The sequence below is a fragment of the Callithrix jacchus genome, chromosome 19 (assembly GCF_049354715.1).
Source record: "Callithrix jacchus isolate 240 chromosome 19, calJac240_pri, whole genome shotgun sequence".
In the NCBI taxonomy this organism is placed as follows: domain Eukaryota; kingdom Metazoa; phylum Chordata; class Mammalia; order Primates; family Cebidae; genus Callithrix; species Callithrix jacchus.
In genome coordinates this window covers 41,816,153-41,830,431 of record NC_133520.1, presented here as the reverse complement: position 1 = coordinate 41,830,431, position 14,279 = coordinate 41,816,153, and the positions used below count along the sequence as shown (strand labels likewise).

At 46.8% G+C, this 14,279-nt stretch overlaps 2 long non-coding RNA genes across 2 annotated transcripts; one reads left to right on the top strand and one right to left on the bottom strand.

The window, feature by feature from the left end:
• Positions 1–3,872: 3,872 nt before the first annotated feature.
• Positions 3,873–7,089, bottom strand: LOC118149475 (uncharacterized). Its single transcript, XR_004736964.3, has 2 exons — positions 6,960–7,089; positions 3,873–6,336 (listed from the first exon to the last, which is right to left on the bottom strand). It is a non-coding gene; the product is annotated as an uncharacterized LOC118149475 (long non-coding RNA).
• LOC108589214 (uncharacterized) lies at positions 6,185–12,204 on the top strand. The gene is made up of 3 exons (XR_001908365.5): positions 6,185–6,333; positions 7,070–7,681; positions 9,167–12,204. It is a non-coding gene; the product is annotated as an uncharacterized LOC108589214 (long non-coding RNA).
• Positions 12,205–14,279: the final 2,075 nt, after the last annotated feature.

Sequence of the window (14,279 nt, the reverse complement as noted above, 5' to 3'; positions counted from 1 at the left end):
TGTTTTCACCACGTTGGCCAGGATAGTCTTGATCTCTTGACCTCGTGATCTGCCTGCCTCGGCCTTCCAAAGTGCTGGGATTATAGGCATGAGCCACTGTACCCGGCCTGTATGTCAATGTTTAAAGTTAAATTAAACTTAAAAGAAAAGCTCCCCAGGTGATTCTAATATGTAGCAATCCTGAGAGCCGCTAGTCTGGTCTAACCCTCTGTCAGGGACCCGAGGACACTGGTGTCTGGAGAGCTGTCATGATGCCCAATGTCATTTAGTGGAGGCAGGACTAGAACCCGGGCTTCCAAAGCCAGGTGATCCCCAGCCCTCCTCTAGGCTCCGACCCCTGATGGAATCCTGACTAGACGCTCCCGGGCCTCCCTAACCCCCATGCCGTCTTTTGAATTGCTCTTTCCAAAATATTCAAACTGTTTCACTTGTTAATATTTCTCTTCTAAACCCACTGCCACCTCCTCAACATTTCTCTAGCCTGTTCTTCATGCCTCATATCTCCTACCTTTTATGCAGGCTGGTTTCTTTCCTTCCAGTCAATTTCTTACCCTTTATGAATTTGCATGTACAAGTGCCCGAATTTACATTTAACACACGCAGTCAGTTCTGTCTTCAGCTGAAAGGTTCTACCCATTCAAACGTAACTGCTGGAGATGAGAACGTATTCATCACAGGAGGCTGGATCCCTCAGGGAAGCTGGTTTAACTGCCTGTTCTTAATTCCCATTGAGCTTGATGGCTGCTTAAACTTTGAGGAGTCTTGACTACAAGTTCCTCTTCAGGGTGGGACTACGAGATGCTTGGCTCTGATGTCATTGTTGGGAAAGACATTAGATAGTTTAAGAAGAAAAATAAAAAGACAAAACTGAGTGCTTTCAACAGAGGGTTTAAAAGGTTCTCAATCTACACTTTTGTACATAATACGCTTTGTGAATGCTTTGCGGTTTGCGTCCTAAGCACGGAGACGCTCATCGTACTTTCTCATCTGGAGAAAGCAAAGAGAAGAGTAATATTTATATTTGTACTCTTTCTCTCCTTTAGGACTTAGAAAGGAGAAGTGTTCTCTTATTCATCTTTCTTTTGGTTTTTTGTTTTTGTTTTAGAGACCGGGTCTCTCTCTGTTGCCCAGGTTGGAGTGCAGAGGTGCAATCACTGCTCACAGCAACCTCTGCCTCTCGGGCTCAAGCTACCTTCCCTCCTCAGCATCCCAAGTAGCTGGGACTACAGGTGCACGCCACCACACCAGCTAATTTTTGTATTTTTTGTAGAGATGGGTGTTCGTCATGTTGCCCAGGCTGGTCTCAAACTCCTAAGCTCAAGTGATCCACTCGCCTCGGACTCCCAAAGTGCTGGGACTCCAGGTGTGAGCCACCAAAAACAGCCTCTTCATCTTTCTATCTGGCCTCTCCTCACTTTCTCCACTGGAATCCAGCATAGAGGCTCAACAAATGTTCTGAACGAAACCCATAGGAGCGAATCTCAGATGGAGAAAGGGGACTGAGAAATGGGGATGGAACTAGCCTAATCAATAGAGTCAGTGTTATCATATCACAAACTACATCACTCAGCAAGGATCTGTGAGCTCCTCTTCGGGGCTGGGAACTGCTGCAGTTACTGAGGCTGGTTAGTCACTGGACACAGCCGGTCACTCTCTCAGGCCGCCTCCATTCTGCAGAAAGCAAACCTCCCCCACATTGCTGATGGGGATGTGAGAAATCCCATGAATCCCAGGAAGAGTCAGAGAGATAAAAATACAAATGCCTGCCCCATTTTCCCACACTCCTCCTGGCTTTTCCACAGTTCCCTTTCCTCTGGTAATTGATGAGAGTGAGAAAAAATGGCAAGGAAAAAAAGTCTGAATATCTAAATAGTCACATGAAGTTTGCATCACACAGTCACCTGTTTCGTGTCATTTAACCTCACAACCTGTGGAATAGACAGCACTATTCAAAGAGTTTAACAGCCAGGGAGAGTGGCTCATGCCTGTAATCCCAGCACTTTGGGAGGCCAAGGTGGGCAGATCACAAGGTCAGGAGATCTAGACCACGCTGGCCAACAAGGTGAAACTCCATCTCTACCTAAAATAAACAAATAAATAAATTAGCTGGGTGTGGTGGCAGGTGCCTGTAATCCCAGCTACTCGGGAGACTGAGGCACTGTAATTGCTTGAACCCAGGAGGTGGAGCTTGCAGTGAGCCAAGATCACGCCACTGCGCTCCAGCCTAGTGATAAAGCCAGACTCTGTCTCAAAAAAAAAAAAAAAAAAAAGTTTAATTGACTTGAGGTCAGCCTTGCCTCATGGGAAATGGAGTTATTACTCAAACCAACCTCATCAAAGGCTCAGAGGTTAGGAATTTTTGAAGGATAGTTTGGGAGGAGGGATGGAGGTGGCACTGGGTGCTTGCTGCTGATTGGTTGGGGACGCAATCATAGGGGTGTGCGACGTAGTCCTCCCATGCCTGAGTCCTTTGTGAATGGGGCCACAGGAGGGGTTGGTGGGTCTAGGTGGGGGCATTAGTGTCAGACATGCAAAAAAAACTGAAAAGATATTTGAAAGGCCAATGTTAGGTCTATAATGGTGATATTATCTACAGGAGTAATTTGGGAGGTTGCAGATCTTATGACCTCCGGAATAATGGTTGGCAATCACTCATATCCACACCTTAGCCGAATTCAGGCTTCTCTACCTGGTGGTCTCCCATTACCTCTACAAAAGCAGCTGAGTTCGGGGACAAGGCTATTATCATTGAACTCCCAAAGTCAGCTTGGTCTAAGCTCTGAAATATTAATAATTAATGGCAACTTGAGAGCTAAAGGCAAGATGGGAGTTGTCTGGATTAGACCTCCCTCACTGCCATGGTTCTGCCACTGACCTCATTTCGGTTTCACTGTGTTTCTTGTAGAGGCAGAAAAGAAAGCCCCTCTCCCTTTCTTCCTCTGGGTCACGTTTTATTACTTGGTAGTGAGCACTAAAAAGTGTGAGTCCTGGGTCTTGTGCGAAAAGCTTGCAGTTTTCAGGCCGGGTGCGGTGGCTTATGCCTGTAATCCCAGCACTTTGGGAGGTGAAGGCGGGTGGATCACCTGAGGTCAGGAGTTCAAGACCAGCCTGACCAACATGGTGAAAGTCCATCTCTACTAAAATACAAAATTAGCCAGGTGTGGTGGCACATGCCTGTAATCCTAGCTACTCAGGAGGCTGGGGCAGGAGAATCACTTGAACCCGGTAGGCAGAGGTTGCAGTGAGCAGACAGCGTGCCGTTGCACTCCAGCCTGGGCAACAAGAGGGAGGGAGGGAGGGAGGGAGGGAGGGAGGGAGGGAGGGAGGGAGGGAAGGAAGGAAGGAGAGAAGGAGGGAAGACGGGAAGGAGGGAGGGAGGGAAGGATTGCAGTTTCTGCCTGCAGTGCTTCTCTGCAGAGACACAAGTCCATGATGCTGGTGTCATGGTTCCTTTTCACTCTTGTTTTTGTTGCTTCTGTTCTTTTCCCCCATTATCTTAAACAATGTCCTCCCTCCAACCAGAAAGCCCCATGCCTCTTCTCCCACCATCCTGCAGACTCAGGCAAGACTGGATCTCAGCTTGCTCTCAGGCTGACAGCACTGATTGCCTGGCTTTATCTAGCAGACAACAGGAAGCCTCTGAAGGGCTCTGAGCAGAGAAATCATTAGGAAGATGCATCTTGGCAGTAGTTCCTCAAATGAATTAGGTGGGAGTGAAACGTCTTGATTCTCAGAGCAGATTCGGCGTGGGAGAATGGTACACTGGTGCCACCTAGAGGCGGCCGGCCTCAATTACAGACGCAGTTTGCAGAGAGCGGACAAAACCCTTCTGAAACCGAATCGCAAACAGACAATCTAGTAACTTTGTAATGCTATAGGAAGAGTGGCCTGTTTATTTGGACTAAGCCAGAAAGGAACAAAACTTCAGGGAAGTGGCTCTGCTAGAGACTCTAGGACTAGCCTGGGCCTCCATGTCCTTCCTTGGGAGAGGCTGAGCTTCTTGAATTAGTTATTTTTGTAATAAAACCTCCCAGGATGGGCTGGGAAGCCCCCACCATACCACCACCACTGAAATCTGTTTTGCAACAGATTTCCAAAGCAACACATTTGCCAAAATACAGGCTTGTTATTTCTTAGGGGAACGGGGAGGACTGGTTCTTGCTTCAAGTGAAAACCACCACACAGGAAAGAGAATGTCCCTAGCGCAGTGGCCCATGCCTGTAATTCCAGCACTTTGGGAGGCCGAGGCGGGGGGGTGGGGGGGTCACTTGCAGCCAGCAGTTCGAGACCAGTCTGGCCAACGTGGTGAAACCCTGTCTATACCAAAAATACAAAACTTAGCCTGGTGTGGTGGTGGGCACCTGTAGTTCCAGCTATTAGGGAGGCTGAGGCAGAATTGCTTGAATACAGGAAGTGGAGGTTGCAGTGAGCTAGGATCACACCACTGAACTCCAGCCTGGGCCACAGAGAGAGATTCCATCTCAAAAAAAAGAGAGAGAGAGAGAAGAGAGAGAGAGAGAGAGAATGTGTCCCCAGAGACTGGAGACAGGGTGTCACAGGTGACGCAGTCAGAGCCTGCCCAGGTTTTTCCAGTATTATTTCCTAAAGATTCTGTGATTTACAACACAAGCTAGGCTTGAACAAGTAAATTGAAATGAAGCAGTTTTTAGGATTAGGCTTAGGCCCCAGAATCCCATTCTTTCTGCCAGAATCCACTTAATTACATACTGAAGTATGGGGCATTCTTGTAACACTAAGTCATTTGTTTCTTCTTTCAAAAACCGGGTAAACTATGTTCCTTATCAATTTTCTCCAGGTCACTAAATCATGGGAAGTTTATCTCGTGGCTGCTTTTTCCCTCGCCATTGGCTTTGCCTCCTTCCCAATAGCTAATGTTTTCTTAAGAAAGTTTCTCAGTTTAGAAAAACAAGGTCATTTCTCTGAGTCTTTGCCAAATCTGTGGACGTTTGCTTCTGGAGGAATGGGAATTTAAACGCAGCCCAAGATCAGTCATCCTGATTTGCATAAGAAAGAAAGCTTCTTTGCTCCCTCACTGGACACTGGCTGAACCCTGTGAGGTTTGTATTGTTATGCGTGTTTTCAAGGTGAAATCAATGCTCACAGAATAATCTGCTCCAGGACACACAGCTAGAAAGTAGAAAAACTAGGATTTAAAATCATAGGGTTGCATGACTGCATATTCATTCCCCTTGCTTCCTACAGCACTGGGCAGAGGTCCACTTTGTAAAAGTCTAGGGAAGCTGGGCGCGGTGGCTCACGCCCATAATCCCAGCACTTTGGGAGGCCGAGGCGGGCGGATCACCTGAGGTCAGGAGTCTGAGACCAGCCTGACCAACATGGTGAAACCCCATCTCTACTAAAAGTACAAAAATTAGCTGGGTGTGGTGGTGGGCACCTGTAATCTCAGCTACTCAGGAGGCTGAGGCAGGAGAATCACTTGAACCAGGGAGGTGGAGGTTGCAGTGAGCCGAGGGCATACCACTGCACTCCAGCCTGGGCAACAGACCCCGAGGGTTAAATAAAGCAGGGGGGCCCTGAGGGTAAAAGAAAAAAGCACTGGGTCTGGGTCTGCAGGGAGCCCCCAGGATGTGGATAGGCCGAGGCAGGAGCTCCGTGCTGGGAAAAGGAAGCTCTGGGCCCTGGAAGGGGTGTGGCTGCTTAAAAGTCAGATTTAAGTTGGAGATTGAAACTTGCCACAAGGCCAAATGGTTGGGAGGCAGCTCGGGAAAGGAATCATGCCTTAAGGACTTTGTGAAAAGCCAGGCTCAGAGTCTCAGCTCTGCCACTGTGACCCTTGGCTTCCCCCTCATCTGTCTCATTTTAATTTTTTTATTTTATTTCCATATGATTCACATTGTATTCTCCTTGTTTCTTCCCATTCCTATCCACTCTATTTTTCTATTTGGTTTTACTTAATTATGGCTCTTTACTGGAACCAGGGGAAATACAGTCCTTTCTTCTTCTGACTGAATATCATGGAATGTCTTTCACTTCATTCTCCCATTAAAGGCAAAGAATGTGCTATACAATCAACGTTCACATTCTGCAGTCGGCTTCCAAGAGAGTGAAGCCAACTTTAATCGCTCTTTTCCCATTGCTTCTGGAATTTCTCTTCCCCTCCGTTCCGCTCTGAGAGGTGTCCACGTGTCCAGGGCTGAGCTGCGCAGCGGTGGTGGGAGGTGCCCCGCGGAGGACGTGCTGCAGGGTTCCAGGGAGCTAATGAGTCATTTGAACAAGTAAATGTGGAGAAGGCAATGGAGGCCAGGCGAGAGCAGTGGCCAGAAGAGAGTGAAGAACAGCAATAACCTTGAGGTACTGAATTGTAATGGGAAGTACATTATGAACTCGTAATTTAAAAATACATAAACATAAAATATCTATACAGGTATAACTATGTGTATAGATATATACAGAAAACATAAAAGTATATCTGTACACATATAGTTATATGTGTATAGATATATAGAGAGAGGTGTGTGTATGTACATATATATACATCACACACACACACACACATATACACACGTCCAAACAAATCGTAGCTCCATCAGCCATGCAAGCCTGGAAGCAGTATCATCCCAGCAATGAGCACGTGGAGCATCCAATCTTGGTTTCTAAATGTCATTTTGCACGGAAAGGAACCAGGAAATAGCTGATTCCTGGGCTGGGGCGGGAACTAGGTAAGCCTGGAATATCTGTGCTGGAAAAGGAAGACATTCTTTAAGAATGGCGTGGCCAGAGCTGGGTGTGGCGGTGTTAGCGGAGGCAGTCAGACGTGAGCAGGGCAGGGGACGGCGCATCCCCGCCGCGGCCCATGGCCTGGAATGGCAGGCGACCATCGGGTGATGGTCAGGCAGTGGTCACACTGTGTCTCTAAGATAAGAATTGGGCACAGCCGGCTCCCCAGGGAAAGGCAGTCTCCCAAGAGAGAAACAAACCTGAAACTGGTGATGATCCCAGTAAGATCTCAGGAGTGGAGTGAGTGAGCTCAAGCATGCGCACTGAGGGCAAAATGGTGGCGTGTAACCGGTACGTGACCTTCCTCCAGGAACGCTGGATCGGTAAGGGAAGAACTCCTCAAGTGAGCATGCGCACAACCTCAGTGACCACGCCCTGCGCGCGGCCCCGCCCAGGTGTGGCAGGCCACCGTGCGCGCGCTCAGCCCACCCCAAGGGAGGAATCAGGGGACCAGGGAAGCAACAAGGACCCAAGTCAGCGGTTACGCCCGGCACCAGCATCTCTCCAGCTGCCTGCTGGGCCCTCTTCCAAGCATGCTTTATTTCCTTTTGTTCCTACTCCAAAACTTTTTAATAAACTTTTACTCCTGCTCTAAAACTTGCCTCGAGCACGCTCGATCTCTCTGTCTCTGCCTGATGCCCCCCAGTTGAACTCTTTCTTCTAGGGAAACCGAGGAAGCAAAACTGAGATTGCTGCGGACCCAGCGGTTGCCGTTGGGTCTGACGCGCTGTGGCTGTGACTTGGTTACGTTCACTAGCGGTGAGCCCCTCGATGCCTGGCCTTCCTTGGCTGGAGGTGTTCAACCCCCGACATGCAGTTTTCTTCTCCCTCTTGCCCCCCTGCTCACTAACCAACCTCGGAACGATTCCTCTCCGCCGCAGTGGCTCTGCTCCCAGGCTGATCTCCCCGCCTACCCCGACAGGTGTGTTGTGGGGGTGGGTAGGATTTTGGAGACTGCACCAAGTCGACCTGAGACGCTAATGGCGCTGCCGCACAGGAGTCTGGGGACAGTGGTGGAGCTAAAGGCTAAGACTGTGCCGTGTCTGGGGGTTCCTCTGCTTTTTCAACTAAAATCAGCTCTTTCCCAAAACCCTGCACTGCCTCTGCCCCTGTTTTGTGTGTGTGTGTTCTGAAACGGCCTTGCGCACCCACCAGACCATCTGCCTCAGGGGCAAGTCTGCCTTTTCCCTGGTTTCACTATGCGACACGACTTCCTTCTCTGCCTTAAATACACACATTCCCTCTTATCCTTGCACCCACAGCTCTTGCTGCATTCGCTCGGCAGCAAAAACACAGGCTCCCTTGTGGATGTCCCCTGAGATTTATACTTTTTCACCCCACCAGCTTGGATGACCTCCAGCTTTGCCCGGCTCCTGGCACCTTGCCGGGACGGACACTGATGGAACCCCAGCTCTGCCAGCTCCTTAGGACTTTCCATACACTTCTTGTTCCTGGTATGCCCCAGGGCCTAGTTTTCTGGTGGCTTTGGAAGCACTTTGTACACCTGCAAAGGACCTCACTCTGGCGCTTTAAGGATCCCACCTACTTGCTTTTTAATTTTCATTTTATGTTTTTTTTTTTGAGGTATCACTCCTTTAGCAGAAGAAAAAATTCTTCCTTTGCCATTTGCGAGTTCTTACCGCCAAGCTCCGAGCCCTCCACAAACTTTCTCTATGTCAAAAGAGCAAGTCAGTGTTGCCCTCTCAAACCCAAAGGCTGCTGTTTTTGCAAGCAAAGCCTTGCTTTCTTTTTCTTTTTCTTTTTTTTTGAGACGGAGTCTTACTCTGTCGTCCAGGCTGGAGTACAGTGACACGATCTCGGCTCACTGCAATCTCCGTCTCCTGGGTTCAAGCAATTCTGCCTCAGCCTCCCGAGCAGCTGGGACTACAGGCTCACGCCCCCAGGCCCAGCTACTTTTTGTATGTTTAGTAGAGATGGAGTTCCACCATATTGGTCAGGCTGGTCTTCAAACTCCTGACCTCATGATCCACCCACCTTGGCCTCCCAAAGCTCCCTTTTGGGTTCAAGAGCTGCCACTCTATGCTAATCTCCTTCTCTAAGCAACTCTCCTCCAAATCCTGTGAGGTAACAGGGCAAATGTCACCCACTCCCTCTAAAAGAAAAGATTCACACCTCTTTGGGGCAAAAATGTACTTTCCAAACTGGGTAGCTCCTTAATATGTACCCAACGTCTGAATTTATCTTCCTCTCTAAGAGTCCTATTTCTCCAAAAAAATACCTAAATCTTTAACCAATAACTTCAACCTGTACCATCCTACCAGCCAAATAAGTGTGGCTTTAAAAATACCCCACACTTTTTGGATAAGCAAAAATCTAACCGAGCAGTCTCTTGAGCGGGGACTTCTGTGGTACTTAGACGACCTCCTCGTTCGCTTCGCCTTTGCAGGACACACAACAACGGGAAGCACAAACCACAGATTCCTACCAGAAGGAAAAGACTTGTCTAATTCAAAGATTATAAAGGTAAAGAGGTATTTATGTTAAGGAAGGTTATAAAGAAAAGAATTGTTATATGAGAAAGGATCTTTTTCTTATACAACATTTGTCGCCCAAGCTGGAGTATAGTGGCACAATCTCGGCTCACTGCAACCTCCACCTCCCAGGTTTGAGTGATTCTCCTGCCTCAGCCTCCCGAGTAGCTGGAACTACAGGTGCACACCACCACACCCAGCTAATTTTTTGTATTTTAGTAGAGACAGGGTTTCACCTTGTTGCCCAGGCTTGTCTCAAACTCCTGACTCAAGCAATCTGCCCACCTCGGCCTCCCAAAGTGCTAGGATTACAGGCATGAGCCACTGTGCCTGGTCGAGAAAGGATCTTTGGTCGTAAATTTCTGTCCTAAAGAAAAAGAACTAACTGTTTAAAAAGAGGGATGCTTCAGACAAGTGAGAAGTCCAAGCTTTTCATAGACGGTCTGTTTAAGTCATGAAAAGATTTGTGGAAGGGAATTTATAAAAGAAATATTATATAATTTTATTTTCTTTATTTTTTATTATTTTTTAAATGTTTGAGTACATAGTAGGCATATGTATGTATGGTGTTCATGTATGGAGATATTTTGATACAAGCATGCAATGGGTAATAACCACATCAGGAGGCCGGGCGCGGTGGCTCAAGCCTGTAATCCCAGCACTTTGGGAGGCCGAGGCGGGTGGATCACGAGGTCAAGAGATCGAGACCATCCTGATCAACATGGTAAAACCCCGTCTCTACTAAAAATACAAAAATTAGCTGGGCATGGTGGCGCGTGCCTGTAATCCCAGGTACTCAGGAGGCTGAGGCAGGAGAATTGCCTGAACCCAGGAGGCGGAGGTTGCGGTGAGCGGAGACTGCGCCATTGCACTCCAGCCTGGGTAACAAGAGCGAAACTCTGTCTCAAAAAATAATAGTAATAATAATCACATCAGGATAAATGGGGTATCTATCACTTCAAGCATTCATCCTTTCTTTGTGTTACAAAGAATCTAATTATAGTCATGATTATGTTTAAATGTACAATAAATTATTGTTTATTATTGCTGTGGTCACCCTGCTGTGCTGTCAAATACTAGATCTTATGCGTTGTATCTAACTAGAGTGTCATACCCACTTCCACTCCTCCCCTGCCCTTCCCAGACTTGTAACCGTCATTTTAACACGAATGTGAATTACAATGTTCTAAGGTGACTTTAGAAATGTTTTGCTTCTCAGTAATTTTGTGACGTGAACAAACATTACCAAAAACAAAAGCTTCTGTCTTTTCTAGTAAAATATCCTATGGTAGAATTTCAAATATCATGTTGGATTATTTTCATGTTTATTTGGATGAAAATAAGGTATGGGAAGTAAGTGTGATTATCTCATTTTTAGGCTGTTTGTAAACTTTCTTTAGAAGTTCAGAACTACTTCTAATCTGATAAAGATAATAATGTTATGTACCTTCACAGAGAACAAGCATGGATTTTAACCTGTTAAATTGAAATTCATACTATTGAATAAATGAATAAATTAGTAAATAAATAGATAAATAAGTAAATAAATGGAGGAAGGAGTGAAAGTTCTTTCTTACAGTAGAAAGCCAAGTAATAAATGAAGAAGGAATGATGAAAATAGCAAACCACAATATGACACTATTATGCCTATGATTTATTCAGATAGGGATCATCTATAAATGTTAAGGCTGATGGGTGGAAGTTGTTAGGATCAGGATTTTAGCACAATTTTAGAAAATCTCCCCACAAAATGTTTATAAATTGCAAAGGTGAAAATGGTGACTCAGCGAAGGAGAAATATGGAAGACCCCAGCATGACCAGGCAATCCAGATGAACATCACCAGAGACGGGACAGGACCCATCATGTGCTGTCATGTGCAGAGCCCAGGATCCTGACCATCATCTTCCTCTCAAGAGCTCATGGCAAGGTCTGGCCAAAATGAAATATCAGATGGAAGCAGGTGGCTCACACCTGTAATCCCAGCACTTTGGGAGGCCGAGGTGGGCAGATCACTTGAGCCCAGGAGTTTGAGACCAGCCTGAGCAACATGAAACCCTGTCTCTGCAAAAGATACAAAAATTAGCGTGGTGTGGTGGCACACGCCTGTAGTCGCAGATACTTGGGAGGCTGAAGTAGAAGGATCACCTGAGCCTGAGGAGGTCAAGGCTGAAGTGAGCCACGATCACACCACTGCACTCCAGCCTCGGTGACGGAGTGAGATCCTGTCTCAAAATAAAAACAAAAACAAAAAACTGAAGGATGTGGAAGACAGGGAAAGACTAAGAAATTATTCCATGTTGAAGGACATCTCCTTCCATCTGGACATGTGACAGGTGAAAGCAGTGCGTGCTCCTGGACTGGATCCTGGACCTGAAGGGGAAGAGAGACGTGGTGAGCTGAGCCAGTAAAATTTAAATGGGGTCTGTGGATTGGGTCCCAGTGTTGTGCCCATGTTTATTTCTGCCTTGGAGGGTTTGTATTAGTTTCTAGCACTGCCATAATAATTTACCACAAACTGCATGGCTTTAAACAACAGAAATGTATTCTCTTGAAGTTCTGGGGGCTAGAAGCCCAAAACCAACATGTCAGTAAGCTTGGTTCCTTCCAGAGACTGTGATGGAGAAACTGTCTCGTGCCTCTCTCCTCGCTTCTGATGGTTGCTGGCAATCCTTGGGGTGCCTTGGTTTGTGGCAGCGGAACCACAGTCTCTGCGTCGGTCTTCACATGGCTACTTGTGTGTGTCTCTGTCTCTCCTTGTCCTCACCTTTTCTTATGATGACACCAGTCTATTGGATTTAGGGTCCACCCCAATCCTTGGATGGAGTCAATCGGAGATCCTTCATTACATGTGTAATGACCCTATTTCAAAAGAAGGTCACATTTTGAAGTTTTAGGAGGACATGAATTTGGGGGGAAGACTATTCAATCCATTAAAAGGTTATATCTAAAAATGTATTCTGGAGTGTTTAAAGGTGATAGACATTATGATTGCAGCTTGCTCTAAATGGTTCAGAAAATGATAATAGGGGATTCGAGAGTTCTTTGTATACTGTTGAAAGACAAAATTACAACACATTTAAAGATTTTAACTGACTTTTATGTGCGATTCTAAAATCAGGCTACCCCTCATTCTGTATAATAGAATGGCTGCTCCAGTAAGCAGATGACATGGTTTGGCTGTGTCCCCACCCAAATCTCATCTTGAATTGTAGCTCCCATAATTCCCATGTGTTGTAGGAGGGACCCATTGGGAGGTAATTGAATCCCGGGGGCAGGTTTTTCCTGTGCTGTTCTTGTGATCGTGAATGAGTCTCATGAGATCTGACGGTTTTATAAAGGGCCGGTCCCCTGCACGCACTGTCCTGCCTGCCACCAGTTTTGTTCCTCCTTTACTTTCTGCCATGATGGTGAGGCATCCTCAGCCATGTGGAACTTTGAGTCCATTAAACCTCTTTTTCTTTATAAATTACCCCGTCTCAGGTGTGTCATTATTAGCAGTGTGAGAACGACTAAGATAGCAGAGCGGAGCAAATTGGCTTTATAGACAGAAAAAGGGTAAGAAATGGAGAAACAGAACAAACAGTGGATTGGTTGTTTCAAACTTACTTTCCTTGTAAAGATTGAAGTAAGGGGCTTCCTTGTCATACCAACTAAAGTTTCTGGGGATTTGGCTATTATCTCTCTCACTCCTGATTTCTCAGAAGGTCAGGTACACAACTTAGTTTCAGCTTGGGGACTTCAACATGAGGGACTGTTTCGGTTTGGTCACTGGGCCCAGTACAGGAGCTTAGTCCAAATCAGATGGCCTCCCACAACTTTTATTTACCAATACCGTTCTTGCAACTTACCTGTACTCTTAAGACTATTTCAAAATAGGCTGGGTGTGGTGGCTTACTTCTGTAATCCAGCACTTTGGGAGGCGGAGGGAAGAGGATTGCTTGAGCCCAGAAGTTTGAGATCAACCTGGACAACACGGTGAAACCTTGTCTCTACAAAAAAATGCCAAAAAAAAAAAAATTAGCCAGTGTGGTGGCCTGTGCCTGTGGTGCCAGCTACTCGGGAAGCTGAGGAGGAAGGATCGTCTGAGCCCAGGAGGTTGAGGCTGCAGTGAGCCATGATCACACCACTGCATGCCAGCCTGGGTGACACAGAGTGAGACCCTGTCTCAAAAAAAGAAAAATTTTTCAAAAAAAGTATGTAGATTTTTTTAATCTGCTTTTGAAATTATTTGAAGGTTTTCACGGGGAGACATTTGGGAGGGAGCAAGGGCAGATTTCGAATGTTTGCCCCTCCACGGCTCTGCCGCTCTCCCTGCCTTGCCCCTGCGAACCCACGGATGGGGGGTGCCCTCCTCGAATGAGTAGACAGTGAGAGCGCCCAGTCTTTTTAGCTAAATGCCTTGTTCTTTGTCATTTTTGTTGCTCTTAAGGAGCTTCGAGTGTTGATTTTGGGATCTGGGGTGGATGAGATACCTCTTCAGAGGGAACTGATCTAGAATCTGGTCGTGACCATGAGAGGCTTTGTTCAAATCAAATGGAGGATTGGAAGTCTTGCCTACGTCACCGAAACAAGAACCCCGGGCTGGGCTCCCCGGGCTGGGAAGGTCGGCTCTGGGGAAACCAGCATCCTAGCACGGTTCTGAGGGCGGCCATTGCCCTGAGTGCTGAGTGACTTCAGATTTTTATTTTTAAATTCAGCTGTAGAGCTACTTTTATCACTCTTACTTCATCTTTCCTGGTTTTTTCTTCTTTCTTCCTTCTTCCTTCTTTTTCCCTCTTCCTCTTCCTCTGCCACTCCTCCTTCTCCTCCTTCTTCTTTTTGAGACAGGGCCTCACTCTGCTGCCCAGGCTGGAATGCAGGGACCCAAACACGGCTCACCGCAGCCTTGATCTCAAGGGCTCAAGCAATCCTCCCATCTCAGCCTCATGCCTGGCTAGGTTTTAATTTTTTGTAGAGACAGGGGCTCACTATATTGTCCAGGCTGGTCTCAAACTCCTGGGCTCAAGCAATCCTCCTGCCTCAGCCT